The sequence below is a fragment of the Podarcis gaigeae genome, assembly GCF_964106915.1.
Source record: "Podarcis gaigeae genome assembly, chromosome: 7".
NCBI lineage: Eukaryota > Metazoa > Chordata > Lepidosauria > Squamata > Lacertidae > Podarcis > Podarcis gaigeae.
Genome location: NC_139683.1, coordinates 74,123,158 through 74,139,485, shown reverse-complemented (window position 1 = coordinate 74,139,485; position 16,328 = coordinate 74,123,158). Strand labels below are relative to the sequence as shown.

At 43.9% G+C, this 16,328-nt stretch overlaps 1 protein-coding gene across 4 annotated transcripts in view; it reads right to left on the bottom strand.

The window, feature by feature from the left end:
* CDH18 (cadherin 18) overlaps positions 1–16,328 on the bottom strand; it is a 605,089-nt gene that overhangs the window by 505,969 nt on the left and 82,792 nt on the right. The window lies entirely within an intron of this gene.

The following is a 16,328-nucleotide window of genomic DNA, read 5'->3' as shown; positions in this document are numbered from 1 at the left end:
TGGCCAGCATGACTAAGCCACTTCTGGCGAACCAGAGCAGCACACGGAAATGCTGTTTACCTTCCCACCGGAGTGGTACCTATTTATCTACTTGCACTTTGAGGTGCTTTTGAACTGCTAGGTTGGCAGGAGCAGGGACCGAGCAATGGGAGCTCACCCTGTCGCGGGGATTAGAACCGCCAACCTTCTGATCGGCAAGTCCTAGGCTCTGTGGTTTAACCTGCAGCGCCACCCTTATACATCTTTAGGCATCAGGCAAAAACGTACCTTTTTAACCAGGCTCTTGGTTGATCTGATATACATCCTATGACCTTTTAAAATGTGTTTTTTTGTTGGTGGTGGTGGTAGGGGGGTTACTGGGTTGTATTTATTTTTATTATGTATTTTGTGATTTTATATCTTGATTTTATTCTGTGAACCACCATGAGACCCCCAGGTTATAGGGTGGTATATAAATTCAATCAATCAATACAGTACATGTGACTTGACATTTATATATATATATGTATAATCTATGTATTTTTGTGTCTAATTTTGCAAATAATTAGTCTTTTTTGTTTTTAAAGGACAACACATGAACAGATTGGACATATCTTGTTGCCTAATGCAATAGGCTTTCCGATATGGGAAAATCTCAAACTTGTCAGAACCACCAAATTCCATTTAAGATGGATTCTTCCTTCATCTCTAATCCCATCAACTAATATCCAGAGGAATGCCACCTCTGATATTGGGAGTAGCACACATCAGTGATGACATGTAGCCTTTTATAGTTTTATTCTCCTGTCCCAGAATGGCCCCAGAACATCAGTCCCCCAATTTAAGACTTGTAGTTACAGTGATAAGAGCAAGCCAGCAGTAAATCACACTGAGCAAATTGGTATTAACTCTTTATTAGCAAAACCAGTATCAGGTTAATGAGACTCTGCCATAGACTCCTCCAGCTCACTAAGCCCTGTTACCTCTACAGCTTCTGTAGCTCCTCCTCTCAGTCTTCTCCCTCTGACCACTTCTTGTCATCCCACCGCCAGTCCCCAGGTTCTGAGCCTTATTCCCTTTTTTGGGGGGAGGGATCCCCAGCTAGGTCCTCCCACCATGCTTCTGCATCCAACCACTCCATCATAGACAGCTAGTAAATGCCTACACTGTGTTATTCTGGACACTGATACACCAGGACTATGGGAAGGTTGGAAGAAGAGATAAACTTAAAAGGGGTATAGTGCTCTGCACTATAAATAATTTAACCTAAATTCTGCACCAAGAACACCTGAACATTATGGCTTGTGTAAATTAATCATATCTGCATATATTCCCCCAGTTTGCACAATTTGTTCTATGAGGCCTTTAACCTAGCCCATTTATCATCAACTGCAACTGCAACCATGATTAATATCTGGTCCCATTCATCTGTTGATGCTACCCTAGTCTCTCCCTTTCAGGCCAAGGGAGCCAGCGTTTGTCCACAGACAGCTTTCTGTGTCATGTGACCAGCATGACTAAACTGCTTCTGGCGCAACGGAACACCATGATGAAAACCAGAGCGCACGGACGTGCCATTTACCTTCCCGCTGCAGTGGTACCTATTTAATTACTTGCACTGACATGTTTGCTAGGTTGGCAGGAGCTGGGACAGAACAATGGGAGTTCACTCCGTCGTGGCGATTCGAACCGCCGACCTTCTGATCAGCAAGCCCATGAGTCTCAGTGGTTTAGACCACAGCGCCACCCACATCCCCATTGGTCCATTGGGATCTCCTCTGCCCCCTCCTTCAGGGGTTTCAAGGACAGAGGCTTAAAGTACCAGGCACAGTGGCAGCTACCATTAGATGAGGGTACAATATTTAAGTTTGGGGAAAGGTGTAGGCATGTTGTTGCTCCAGGGGTCCACTCCAGAGCATTAGCCTGGGTTGTAGATGCCTAGCTACCTACTTAGAAGTACTGTGTATACCCTGTGCAACTTGGGAGATGCCACAATCGAGTGCTTTGTCAATAAATGATTAAAGTACCATCTGTTTGTTATCCTTGGGCAGGGTGTGTTTAGGGCTGCCAAGGGACCTGTCTCCCTTGCTTATTAAACAGCAACAAGAGTTCTGCTTCTGGGACAGTGAGTTATGCTTGACAATGAGCCATGGCAGATTGTACTGAACTCTCCCTTTGACTTTAGAGTTTTCTCAATTTTCAGCACCTACTTTAAGCTCCTCCTCACTGCCATAAGGTCTGAAAACCATTTTTTCAGTCTCCTGGAATTTTCAACTCTGTGGTCAATACCAGATTATGTTGGTGTGTGTGAAAACAGCCATGTTCCATACCGTCCAACATTTCTCCACTGAAAATAGAGACATCCTAAGGAAAAGTGGGACATTCCAGGATCAAATCAGAAACTGGGACAGCTTCTGTAAATCCAGGACTGTCCCTGGGAAATAGGTACACTTGGAGAGTCTGGAATTCTGTCCTCAGCTACAGCTCTTCCAGGCCTCACATCACTCAGCAAAAGGGGTCCTGAGACAATTTTGGGTCAGAATGAAGTTTCTGGGATACCTCATGACAACATTTGCTTAAAGGAGCTGGTTAACAACAATATTTTATTGTTTATACCCTGCCCATCTGGCTGGGTTTCCCCAGCCACTCTGGGCAGCTTCCAGCAAAATATAAAAAATAAAGAGGGCTGCCTTCAGATGTTTTCTAAAAGTTGTGTAATTCTTTATCTCCCTGGCATCTGATTGGAGGACATTCCACAAGGAGGGTGCCACTGCTGAGAAGGTTCATATACTACCTTATCCATTAACCTAAGATGAACTGACAAGGTGTATGAAAAATGTTTTCAGCAGCAGCCTCATGCCATGTCCCCTTTCCCTTCTCAAGGGTTGGATTAACCATTAAGTGAAATAAGCATGTGCTTAGGACATCAAGGAAAAATTCCATTGCCAGATTTACCACCGACCATATTGTGCAGCTGAATAAAAATAAACATTATTTATACAAATATACAAAAACAAAAATTGTTTCCCATCTAACTGTAAGATTTGCTTCATTTTGAAAAAATATAATTTGATTCCCCCCCCCCCCGATTATTATTGTTCATACTTTGAATTAGATATACACAGGGGCACAAAAAAAGAAGAAGCTCAGGGCCTCTAAAGGTCTTAATCCAACCTTATCCCTTTCCAGTACTGCTTATTGTGTGTCTTGATATTCTTATAGTGTATGTCTTCTGCCACTTACCACTATCACTATGAATCACTCTATACGCTGCCTGCTGCAGGATGGGAATAATGTTCAGTATAATAATTTGAGTGCATGGCATTGTTCTGTGCACTGGGAGTTGGGGAAAGGGGCCTCAACATGGAATTGTCATTTGTTGGCGGCAGACACATATTTCACACAAGACTCTGGAAAAAAAAGACGCTTTCAGTAAAATAACAGCCTCCTGCATGCAGACGGGAACTCATTCAGTGAATTGTCATCTTTCAGGGATACAGACCACATTATAAAGCATCCTGGGTATTTTGGCTGTGACATAAATGCATTGCTCGTTCTAAAATACAAAAGGGCATGTGAGGAGGTAGAATATAGCAGGTAGAACAGCACCCAGAGCCAGGTCTTCTCCAAGCTTGTCCCCCTCAACACACCATTCCCATCCCTAGAAACAGTAAATCTATAGTTGCCTAGGGTAGAAAAAGATATATTTGATTGGCAGGAAGAAATCAGATAACCCAGCTGAGTTCCACCACAGGCTTCCCAACAGCAAGAAAGCAACCCTTTATCAAAAGATGCTGAGATCAAGCCCGAATCAATATAGGCATACCAAGTGAATTAATAAAGACAAATGGGGAGGGGAGGAAGATGGAAGGCATGATCCAGGACAGTTTAGCTTATGCTTGCCTCTTCCGTTGATGTAAGTAAAGGTAAAGGTAAAGGTACCCCTGCCCGTACGGGCCAGTCTTGCCAGACTCTGGGGTTGTGCGCTCATCTCACTCAAGAGGCCAGGGGCCAGCGCTGTCCGAAGACATTTCCGGGTCACGTGGCCAGTGTGACATCGCTGCTCTGGCGAGCCAGAGCTGCACACGGAAACGCCGTTTACCTTCCCGCCAGTAAGCGGTCCCTATTTATCTACTTGCACCCGAGGGTGCTTTCGAACTGCTAGGTTGGCAGGCGCTGGGACCGAGCAACGGGAGCGCACCCCGCCGCGGGGATTCGAACCGCCGACCTTTCGAGCGGCAAGCCCTAGGCGCTGAGGCTTTTACCCACAGCGCCACCCGTAAGTGCTTCACTTTAATTGGATTGCTCTTGCTATTGTAAAGTGCCTATCTATTTGCCCCTTTGGTTGCTTCCCTTTTCGATTGCCCACTTTTTGAAACTTGGGGCTGCCATTGGAGGCTGAACTTGGATTGCAGGCTCCAAGGCAGCAGCAAAGAATGCCATTAACCTGTGTCCAGACACCTCTCTTTTTTATCCCAGTCTCTGGAAATAAGAAATATTATTGGAAATAAGTTGCCTTCACCCATAGTAGGAAGCAGACCCCACCACATTGCCTCCTCCCCACCTGACCTACTAAGTGCTTGATAACACTTTTATTTCTGCAATCCTTTGTATGCTGAAAAAAAAGTCTACTTGTTGAACCATTGGTGGAATGCTCTGCATGACTATTAAGCTGTATTCAATTGGACACTAGAAGACATTTTTTTTTAACTGCACAAAGCAATCAGACTCTTAAATGTAGGAAATTACAGGAAGTGGAATTGAACATTGTACTATGGTGAACACCCCGTCATGTTGGCATGGTGCATGTGCGTATTTTTTTGGTTGTTATTCCATTCATATTGTTTTACAGATTAACATGGTGGTGTTAATCGTATGACTTTCCCTGCAATGGTGAGGTTTCGCTTATTTTTTTAGTTGCTGCATTGTTCATAGTGTTCGTATTTGTTTTGTTTTGTTGGTGATTTGTCAATTGTTTCATATGATTTGTGCTGTATATGTGATGCTCTATTATGTACTGTTATGTTTTTGTCCTACATGTGCTGTTAAGGAGACCTCCCACCTGTTCCACAGCCACTTTTGGGGGGCACCAAGAGGGTGCAGAGGAAGAAGAGGTGGGGAAAGCCCCACTATGCAAGCAGAAGCCCTTGTGTAGGACTTGAACTGAGAGGACTCATCAGATGAATCCCACCCAGGGTGGGATGCTGCATAGGTTAATAGAGAAGGTTAACAGAGATGAGGGTGGCGCTGTGGTCTAAACCACAGGGCTTGCTGATCCGAATGTCAGTGGTTTGCATCTCTGTGGCGGGGTGAGCTCCTGTTGCTCTGTCCCAGCTCCTGGCAACCTAGCAGTTTGAAAGCATGCCAGTGCAAGTAGATAAATAGGTACCACTGTGGCGGGAAGGTAAATGGCATTTCCGTGTGTTCTTGCTTCCGTCATGGAGTTCCGTTGTGCCAGATGCGGTTTAGTCATGCTGGCCACATGACCCGAAAAGCTGTCTGTGGACAAACGCCGACTCCCATGGCCTGAAAGTGAGATGAGCGCTGCAACCCCATAGTCGCCTTTGACTGGACTCAGCCATCCAGGGGTCCTTTACCTTTTTAATCTTATATATCTTGTACCATGCCCCCCTTGGGTTCAGGCAGTATTAAGAGGGTTAAAAGAAAAAACATAACATTCATCTGGATTATTTAACCATTCGCCTCTCTGTGCTCCTAAATAGGCAAGTAGATACATGGAAAGCACTAGTTAACATTATTCTTTGTGTTGAGAACTGTCCCTTTACAACAAATACAAACCAATTTGGATGTTTTACTTGCCATCAATTTAATTGCACTGTCTAGATTTAAGTATCTGCGCTTTCTCAGTGATTAGAAGTTGCAAAAAACTGTGTCAAGAATGAAACCATCCATGCTACTTGATTAGATTTGAAAAGGTTGCTCACCTCCATCAAGCTTTGCATAGATGCTCCCCTTTTATCTTTTATGCAAAACAACTTGCAGGTAATTGCATTCTCTTCCACTAAATGTGGAAGCAGATTTGATAGAAGTGACCAGATCACCTAAGGTGCCACTTTGAAAAATTGTGTTGCTGAAACTCAGCCTATCTCCATAAAAATCCCACAAGATTAAATATATCAAAAGACTATCAGCACCTCGGTATTGCTAGATTACCATAACATAAAAATATTTACAGGCATTACCTGTGAGTGCAGTAGCTGCTTCCTGCATGCCGCTGCAGGACTCATTATGGGATTTGTTTGCCCAGACCAGATACACAGCTCTACTCCTTCAGGTAGTAAGGGGAATGCCACACACACATCCAGAATAACAAGTTGGGAAGAGGGCAAAGATGAGTCTTCTCACTGAAAACCTTGTTTTATATTTTCAGGAAGAATAACAATCAGATCAGTCTTCTCATGTTCACCTGCAGTATGAAATCTACCATCCACTTAACACTGCTGAATGTATAACTGATCCTAAAACACTGCATTTAAGAAGAGTGAAGCTACCTTATTGCAGGAGGTTCAGATAACTTTATAATAGCTGGTTAAAAAAAAAGAAAAAGAAAAAGCTAAAGGATTGCTAAATCCAGTCAAAGGCAACTATGGGATTGCGGCGCCGATCTCACTTTCAGGCCAAAGGTGCCAGCGTTTGTCCACCGATAGCTTTCTGGGTCATGTGGCCAACATGACTAAACCACTTCTGTTGCAAAGGAACACCATGATAGAAGCCAGAGTGCATGAAAATGCCATTTACCTTCCAGCTGTACCTACAGTATTTATCTACTTGCACTGGTGTACTTTCGAACTGCTAGGTTGGCAGGAGCTGGGGCAGAGCAATGGGAGTTCACTCCATCGTGGCAATTCGAACTGCTAACCTTTGGATCAGCAAGCCCAAGAGGCTCAGTGGTTTAGACCACAGCGCCACCCGTGTCCCCCATAATAATAGCTGGTAGGCTGTCATGGCAGCTATACAGCTTTGAGTGACACCCAACAAACTAAGGTGTCCTCAACATGGAAGCTGCTTAGTTAGCCTTGCTAGAAATAATAGAGGGATCGAATCAACATTTATCTCACCAGGAGATGTTGGCATTTTTGCTGGTAGCTGCTCACTTAGAAATAGCTAAATGTTGACACTCTCCAATAGGCCTGTCAACAGACTCATGGTATGTTCAGCTGTGGCCCATTGCTCTGGCCAAGTAATTGACCTGCCTGAACAGGGCAGCCAGAGGCAAGATGAATCCTTTATCCTTCTCCAACATCTGACATCCATTTATTTCCCATATGAGATGGAACGATACAGCAAGACAACCTCCCCGGACTCACAGAAACATCTGTAGAGTCCTATGAAAGTTTCTAATATACATACAAACTGATTTTATGTACAGTGGTACCTTGGGTTAAGTACTTAATTTGTTCCGGAGGTTCGTTCTTAACCTGAAACTGTTCTTAACCTGAAGCACCACTTTAGCTAATGGGGCCTCCTGCTGCCACCGCACTACTGGAGCACGATTTCTGCTCTCATTCTGAAACAAAGTTCTTAACCCGAGGTACTATTTCTGGGTTAGCAGAGTCTGTAACCTGAAGCGTATGTAACCCGAGGTACCACTGTAGTTGTTCCAATTTTAAGCTGCTGTTATGCCTTTTTCGAAGAAATGACAGATTAGCTGATTTTATTGTTGCTCATTGTACTTTGAATTATGTTTACAGCATGTGAAAATGCACTAAGAAGGAAAGAAAGCTGAAGTCCTGCAGGACAACTAATCGGGGAGGCATAAACACCACGTACAAGATCATCTCTAAGTACAAGTCCAGCTAGGAATTCTATTAGGCAGTTGATTCTGCTGAATGTATAAATTGACCCCTTTTCCTTGCAAGAAGTTTACATGACAGCCAACTACTACTACAATTCTTGCCACAGAGAGTGAACACAAACAAAACCAGAGGTCACAGCATGCCTTAACCAGCAGAAGGGTGAGCCTAGCTTTGTAACTGGTGACAGAGGCAAAATCTTGTTACTTCAACATATCAGCAAAATCAATGCTGTTTCAAACAGTAGGCTTGACCATGCACCCCATATGCTTTAGACAAGACTATCCACAGTGCCGAAGGGACGCAGGTGATGCTGTGGGTTAAACCACAAAGCCTAGGACTTGCTGATCAGGAGGTCGGCGGTTCAAATCCACGCAATGGGGTGAGCTCCCGTTCCTCGGTCCATGCTCCTGCCAACCTAGCAGTTTGAAAGCATGTCAAAGTGCAAGTAGATAAATAGGTACCACTCTGGCGGGAAGGTAAACGGCGTTTCCATGCGCTGCTCTGGTTCGCCAGAAGCGGCTTAGTCATGCTGGCCACATGACCCGGAAGCTGTACGCCGGCTCCCTCGGTCAATAAAGCGAGATGAGCACTGCAACCCCAGAGTCGGTCACGGCTGGACCTAATGGTCAAGGGTCCCTTTACCTTGATCCCCAGTGCCACATGAAGGAGCACACATTCATCTGTCAATTCTTCATCTTGCTAAGGGGTGGAGTTGTTGTCTGAAAGGGCAAAACTACTCCAGGAATTGCTTTGTTGGAGATACCTGGGGTGTGTGTGTGTGGAAAAGTGGCGACCATTCAGCACCTTACGCAGGGTGGCCTTCTGCTCTGAAAACATTACAACTGCCTTCTACCTTAGAAGGCTTGTAATTGGCAACACAACTACTATTTTACAGCGCCAGGGATTAGGGCTGTGCCACACTTTTCTTCCATGTTTAATTTATTTTTTTATGTTTATGATGCTCCATCAGTTAATAAGAAAAGAAATAGCATTTTAAAATGATAAAGGAGAAACAAAAGGTTGGTGTAATCTCCTGGATAGGGGTTCACACTTGAGGCACCAGCCTCGCCCCCATCCCATTCATGCTGTGTGTCTTTTCTTTCATTCTATGAATTATCTCTCAAATGCTCCACATTCTGCAGCCTTCTTGGGTGCCTGTACCTCATGAAATATCTATAAAATTCTCAGCTGAGCTTTCCCCTTAGTGTATGAAGCTGAAGAAGTTCCCTATCAAACACTTGATAGCTGTTCTTTATCTATCATCTATCTATCTATCATCATCATCATCTCTATCTATCTATCTATCTATCTATCTATCTATCTATCTATCTATCAATATATTTTATTTACTTCTCTGTTTCACTTTTAAATAAATCATTGTGGTGTTTTTCTTAAAGGTAAAAGAAGGACTTTCCCATTAAAATCCAAGTGCAGCAGTCTCAGATGCCTGGAACCCATGTGCCCCCAGCTTTCCAACCATCAATTAAAGCCCAGGGAAGTGTGGGCAGCCAGGGAGGCTGCAGAGCATTGGACAAGTAGAGTTCATACCACACTTGACCTCCTTACAAGAAAAGAAAAAAAGTAAGCTTAACGCAATGTTCCCTGTAATCCTAAAGTACTCTATTGTCAGGGACTGGCTGAAAACTGAAGGAGTGGGCACTAAGAGAAGGAGACTGATTTGGAAGAAGGGAGCAGTGATCTGGGAGAGCCTGTAACAGCCAGGAGATGAGAGTCACAGGCAGGAGTTGCTTCAGGATTGGAGAGTGAAGAACAGGTGCAGGAGGATGGAGAGATAGCTCAGGCTTGTGTTGAGTAAAAGACTGCCACACCACCACCTCCTGCCCCATCTCTCCTGCTCCATTGCTCCCTGAACCAGAAGAAGATTGAAGTGGGAGGAGCAGAAGCAGGTTGCATACAGACACAGCTTGCACACAGCTCAGGAAGGCATATACATAAGCTGAGGTTGGGGTAAGGTCTCTCTTGTGCAGCAACTGCCTTATCAGGTGCACACCTAGGACTAGCTGAGACATGTAGGACTAACGGACATGCCCTTTCCTAACTTGTAAGTGCACTTTTGACAATAAAGAGTTAATTCCTCACTCTGGGCATTCTGCGCCCGACATCTATGAACAAAGCAGAAAAAACAGAAGCTTCTTTCATTTCTGGGGACATGATTTGACATCGTACTAGTTTCAAGAACATGCTCACAATATCCACATATCCCAAAAAATCTATTTGGCTGTACAGTCAAACTTAATCTGTTCCAGGAGTCCATTTGACTCCCAGAACCGTTCGAAAACCAAGGCGTGGCTTCTGATTGGCTGCAGGAGCTTCCTGCACTCAATTGGAAGCCGTGTCGGAAGTTCAGCTTCCAAAAAACGTTCGCAAACCGGAACACCTACTTCTGGGTTTGCGGCGTTCAGGAGCCGATATGTTCAGCTACTAAGTCGCTCGAAATCCAAGGTACAGCTGTAATATTTAGTTTAGAGCTATACATTGGTGAGACTCCATTTTTAAAAGCAGAAGAAAGCCAGAACTTCTGTGATTTCAAACCCAAGGTGAAAATAGACTCCCTGCCATCTTTAGGAAATGAGGGGTGGGGGTAGAGATGGGAGAGATGGAAATTAGGAGCTGTCCTTTCTGCCCCATGTTAACACCCACAAAAAGCTAGATTGGGGGACCTTTTCTTGCACTGCTTCAATAAATGTACTTTTGTATATTTAACTCTCAGCCTCATTTTGAGAATTCGACTTTGGCTGCCTTTTGCTCACAGGCTATCCTTTGTTCTTACCATAGCAACGATATCATTGGCTGTTGCGACAAAAGAGCAGTGGTATATGGCAGCTTCACCATATATAAAGGCCAAGACCTTGCTTCCCCTCCCGCCATCTTCCTCCCTCCCTCTCTCCACAGCACAATAGGAAGTCCAGAAGTTATAATAACTGGACATCTCTTAGAAGATTCCTGCTTATGCTCACTCACTATTCAATTAACAAGTTAACCTTGCAGCACAATGGCCCAGGCTTCAAAGCACTTTGTTAACCCATTTTTCTAATCACAGCAGGCACCCTTTTGAAGGGATTGGCTGTGCTGAAGCTGCCCACAGAGACAGAATTAAACATAGCGTAAGCAATCTTCTACAAGGAAAATAAGAACACACACAACAGTGTTCTTAGATTACCGCAGTTTTTGCCTGAGGTCAAAATTAGGAACGCGGGTGGCGCTGTGGTCTAAACCGCTGAGCCTAGGGCTTGGCGATCAGAAGGTCGGCGGTTTGAATCCCCATGACAGGGTGAGTTCCTGTTGCTCGGTCCCTGCTCCTGCCAACCTAGCAGTTTGAAAGCACGTCAAAGTGCAAGTAGATAAATAGGTACCACTCCGGTGGGAAGGTAAACGGTGTTTCCATGCGCTGCTCTGGTTTCACTGAACAGTCAGGGGTCTCTTTACCTTTACCTTTAGGGATAGACAATGAGGTGGGGGGAGGGAGGATGCACCAAAATTTTCAATGTTTCTGTACTGGTTCTAAGAATAATGCAATATTTCTGAGGTGACCAGCAGCACCACAGTCATCTCAGTACTGAAAATGTTGCCCCAAGGCAGGCACACCAACTCTAGGGGGCAGATGTGTCTTCAGCCCTCTCAATATTTGTTTGAATGGGACCCAGTCCGTCCATTCCCCCATGCTGAGGGAGCCCATCGCGGTATCACAGAAGGCTGCAGTGTCAGGAGATGTTTGATGTTACACACACACACACGCACACACACGCACACACACACAATGCATGCTACCCCTCCTAAACTTGGGGACAACCTTGCACTTCTGTGCTGAGAAATGAGGTGCTACTTTTGATCCAACCGGCAGCAACTCTCAGTAGAAAATGAGGGGATATCCTAATGATTCCTGGATCATCCTCACCTTTGGTGCTGTCATGGCTGTCTTCCAAGGACTGACACCAGGGGGAGACAGAGAACGCAGCTACATTAGTTAATGAGTTGAATGCTTCTTAAACATGCAATACCAGATGGCGCCAGAGAGCAGGAATTGTTTAAAACAACACTTCCTATAGCAATTTTTTTCTTTTGTTGGAACGATCTAATTTCTGCCTTATTTATAGTGTTTCTTTCCTGTGTTTAAATCCACCCTGAGATGACATCAGTGCCAGTTAGGTCTCAAGGAATGTCTGGCCAATTAAGGGTTCCCCCCTTCCTTTCTTTTTAAGAAAATGCATATGATTTTTCTACACAAGGTGTCTCATTCAGTGAGAGACAGAGTTGTACAGTGGTTAGAGTGTCAAACTAGTACTAAAGAGACTCAGTCATCCCCAAACATCATGAGATGACTTTGCCCCACTCACAGTGATCCAGTTTAGGCATTCATTTTCCAGGTTAAACCAATCTGTCAGTAGGTAGGAGCTCTAACCCCCCCCCCCCATCTCTGCTCTACTGGTTAAGCTTCCCTGTATAATATGTAACTCTGGGAAATCAAGGCTGTACATTGTGCAAGGAACCTACATAAGCTCCCTGCTGCTTCAATAAGAGTCACAAATTGACAGTAAGGCATTCATTTCCCTGCTGCTTTGATAATAGCCACAAACTGACAGTAAAGTGTTCATTAAACAATGTGGCCCCTACAAAGTAAAAACCAAGGGTCAGTCAGAATAAAAGTGCATAGACAACCTGCCTACATACACTCTCAGCAATATGTACTTTTCTTGCTCAGTTCTATAAAATAAAAAATATATATAAGTTATGAGCTGAAGGCGCCTGGTTTTAAAAGAAATTAAAAAATTGGGAACGAAAGACTTTTAGAGTTTATCTCTCCTGTGGGGAGATTTTCAATTATCGTTATTACTATTAGTTAACACACAGCCAGCCGTAGCACCATCATCTTCACAACTTAATACTAATTGTCTTCTGCCCAATTGAATTAAGGTGCATAACTTGGCAGGGGGCATCATTGGCTGAGCTTTACTACCTGAAGGATGGCTTATCACGGAGACACCTCAGGGCTTGATTCGATAAAATGTGATCACCCATATTAAGACCTCATTGTTTAATGATGGAATTATGAAGTCGCTGGACATTTATTGCCAGCATTGGAGGCCATTCTGCCACCCAATTAACCTCTATGGAATCATGCCTGAAGGGGTCCAGCCATTTTGCACATTGAAGCTTTGGATTCCCAAGGAGTTATAGCAGTTCGGTGCAAATGGCAGATCGACAAAAAAAGAAAACCCAATCGAGACATTTTATTATTTTAGAACTAGTGGGTGGTGTTCAAGAAAGTTTTACTCAGAGTAGACATATTGAAATTAATAGGTCTGACTTAAAGGTAAAGGGACCCCTGACCGTTAGGTCCAGTCGTGTCCGACTCAGAGGTTGCGGCACTCATCTCGCTTTATTGGCCGAGGGAGCTTCCATACAGCTTCCGGGTCATGTGGCCAGTATGACAAAGCTGCTTCTGGCAAACCAGAGCAGCGCATGGAAATGCCGTTTACCTTCCCTCTGGAGAGGTACCTATTTATCTACTTGCACTTTGACGTGCTTTTGAACTGCTAGGTTGGCAGGAGCAGGGACCGAGCAACAGGAGCTCACCCCGTCACGGGGATTCAAACCGCCAACCTTCTGATTGGCAAGTCCCAGGCTCTGTGGTTTAACCCACAGTGCTACCCGCGTCCCTCAGGCCTGACTTAGTCATGTTTATTCATTTCAATGAGATGACACTGGGTGAAAGTTACAAGAATACCACTCTCTATTGTATCTTCATTTTCATGTTTGCAATGGAGTCATTGGCTTCTTCCTGACATCATGCTAAACTTTAGTTTAGTTACTGAAATCATACAAACCTTACTTTCCCCTCTGGTGAAGTTTGGGAGCTTTTGTTTCTGCCTAATATTAAGCACAATTTGCTATGTTGTCCCAACTTGGCAACTCTTAACAATAGTAAACAAGTCAGCTTCAAACTTGTTGGTTAATGGGCCCAGCTTGTTTCAATTAACCATACTTAAGATTAAGAAAAGTAGGTTCAGTAGGGTTCAGATGGAGCACTAAACTCATGCTTGTCTTGCTAAACTATGGCTTAATGTGATGTCCGGACATGTTAGTGATAGTGAGCAAGCATGAAAATCCATCTTCTCGGGAATCTATTGCACACCTCTACCTGGCAGATAACATTGATAGTGACTATATTTTCAACTGAGAAAGAGCTTAAGGAACTTCTGTTTTCAGTGTATGTTGAACTTCCCAAGTTATGCAGCCGGGGACATGTTTACTGTAAGGGGAAGCCTCTGAGGCAGGCAAGGTTGGACATTTGTTGGGGGCCCCAAAACAACATGGACCTATCGACACTGACATTTGAGCTGGACATGGAACAAAAATCTAAAAAGTTAGTTTCCATGCTCCCTTTTTTCCAGGTGAAATTGGAGTTTTTGAGCGTGATCAGGCACTGCTTACCAAATGTGCCAGAAGTTGCCTCTTTCACTAATTCCTTTGTATAAATGCTGATTGAATGAAAGCCAATGTTTGTAATTTGCTTTCTCGGTGGGCATGCATGCAAGTCCTTCCTTCCTCCCGCATAGTTTTGTGCATTAGAATAGTAAAAATTATATTTATTTCCATTTGGATTTTTTAAAAACAATACCACTGAGGAGCATTTCTATAATAGCTTGATGTACATATGTAAAATTCTATGAGAACCTTTGGGATTTTAAAGGGAATTCTCATTTGAATGATAGATAAGAGAAGTTTAACCCAAACCACCACCACCCAAATAAATAAATAAAATAAAAATCAGAAGGGCTTTGTATATCTCTGTCCTTCACTAGGCTCCCAGCTCATTCAGCTCAACAGCTTCTTCCAGCAAAGTGATAAAGTAAAGGAGAACCCAGATAAAAATCTCAAACCTCTCAGATGTTGTCTCCTAATGCGGATTAACATGTTCGATGTACTGATGATTACAATGAAAGTCTAACTTTGGAAGCTTGCTGAATTAATATGTTTTGATGAGATGCAGTGCCCTGCGTCAGCAGGAATCTCATAGCCATTGTAATTAATTAGTAGCGACTCTCCAGGCTCCTCCTGCATACTGTGCAGTTGGTCCCCTGAGGAGCAAGGGGAGGAAGGGAAAAAAATTCAGATGACCCCTGTGGTGACCTTACATTATTGAGAATTATGCTGGCATAGAAGATATTGCAAAATGAATTGCCTATGAGTACTTGCAGTGTGGCAACAACGAGGTACAGTGATTTTTATATGTGTCGATATAGGTAGGCTGTGAAACCAAAGCGTTACGCAAAACTGACAAGCTCCAGTCCACAGTTTCTATTTTAAGCAATTAGCAAATGCCAGGTTGCCAGGCTAGATTTTTGCCATGAGTCATCCTACGTCTATTGATTATACATTGTTCGGAATGATTTTGTAGGATTGCTCTTAAAATGAACTCAATTGAAGTAAGAGGCTACCCAGTCTATAATTTGTCCCTTTCAAAGCAAGGGAGCCTCCCAGCTTCCAAAAATTGATCCATGTAAGCCCTACATTATCTAAGAGAAAATGTAAGCCCTACATTATATAAACGATAAAATAAAGTCCCCCTTCATGCAGCACATAGTGTAAATGGTGGAACTTGCTCCCACAGAAGGCTGTGAAAGCCACCAACTTGGATGGTTTTTAAAGAGGATTAGACAAATTCACTGAGGAAAAACATACCAGTGGCTTCTAGCCATCATGACTTTGTCCACAGAGGCAGTAAAACTTCTGAATACCAGTTGCTGTAAACCTCTGAGTTCTTTTGCACTCAGGTTTCCCACAGGCAGCTGGGTCATCTCTGTGAGAACAGCATGCTGGACTAGATGGACCATTGGCCTGATCCAGCAGCCTCCTCTCATTTTCTTATGTTTGTCCCCCACCCCCTGCAAAATGTGCAACTTTAAATACATCAATGAAAAGCCAAGAAAATTTAGCTCAGCTGTAATGCACACAGCATGGCTTGTGATACTCACATCAGTTGCGAAAAACCACATCCATTCATCTTCCCATATGTATATGAAAAACAGAGGTTACTCACTCCTGGTTCAGGGGCCTGATCCAGGCAACCAAGCACATTTTTCAGGCCTTCCAGCAATTTTGGCAGTGGCAGCAAAAAGCAGGGGAATTTAAATAGACACAGCACAGTGGGACAGAGCCCAGATGGGGATGCAAAATCGCCCACTCTTTAGTAATCAGATCAATCAGCTGAGGAGCAGAGATGAGGACATAGCCCCATTCACCAGTTGATTTAATAAAATCTTAGGGTTGGAGAGGATCCTGAGGATCATCTAATCCAACCCTCTGCAATGCAGGAATATGCAGATGTCCCATACAAGGATCAAACTTGCAACCTTGGCATTATCATCACCATGCTCTAACCAGCTGAGCTATCCAGACTTCCATGGATTAGCCTGAATGTATCTTTTGTCCCTGTGTCTTTGTGTGAAAGAGTATGAGGTGGCCATGCCCACTGCTGGCCATATCCACAGTTAGGGTTGGCAAAGGGAG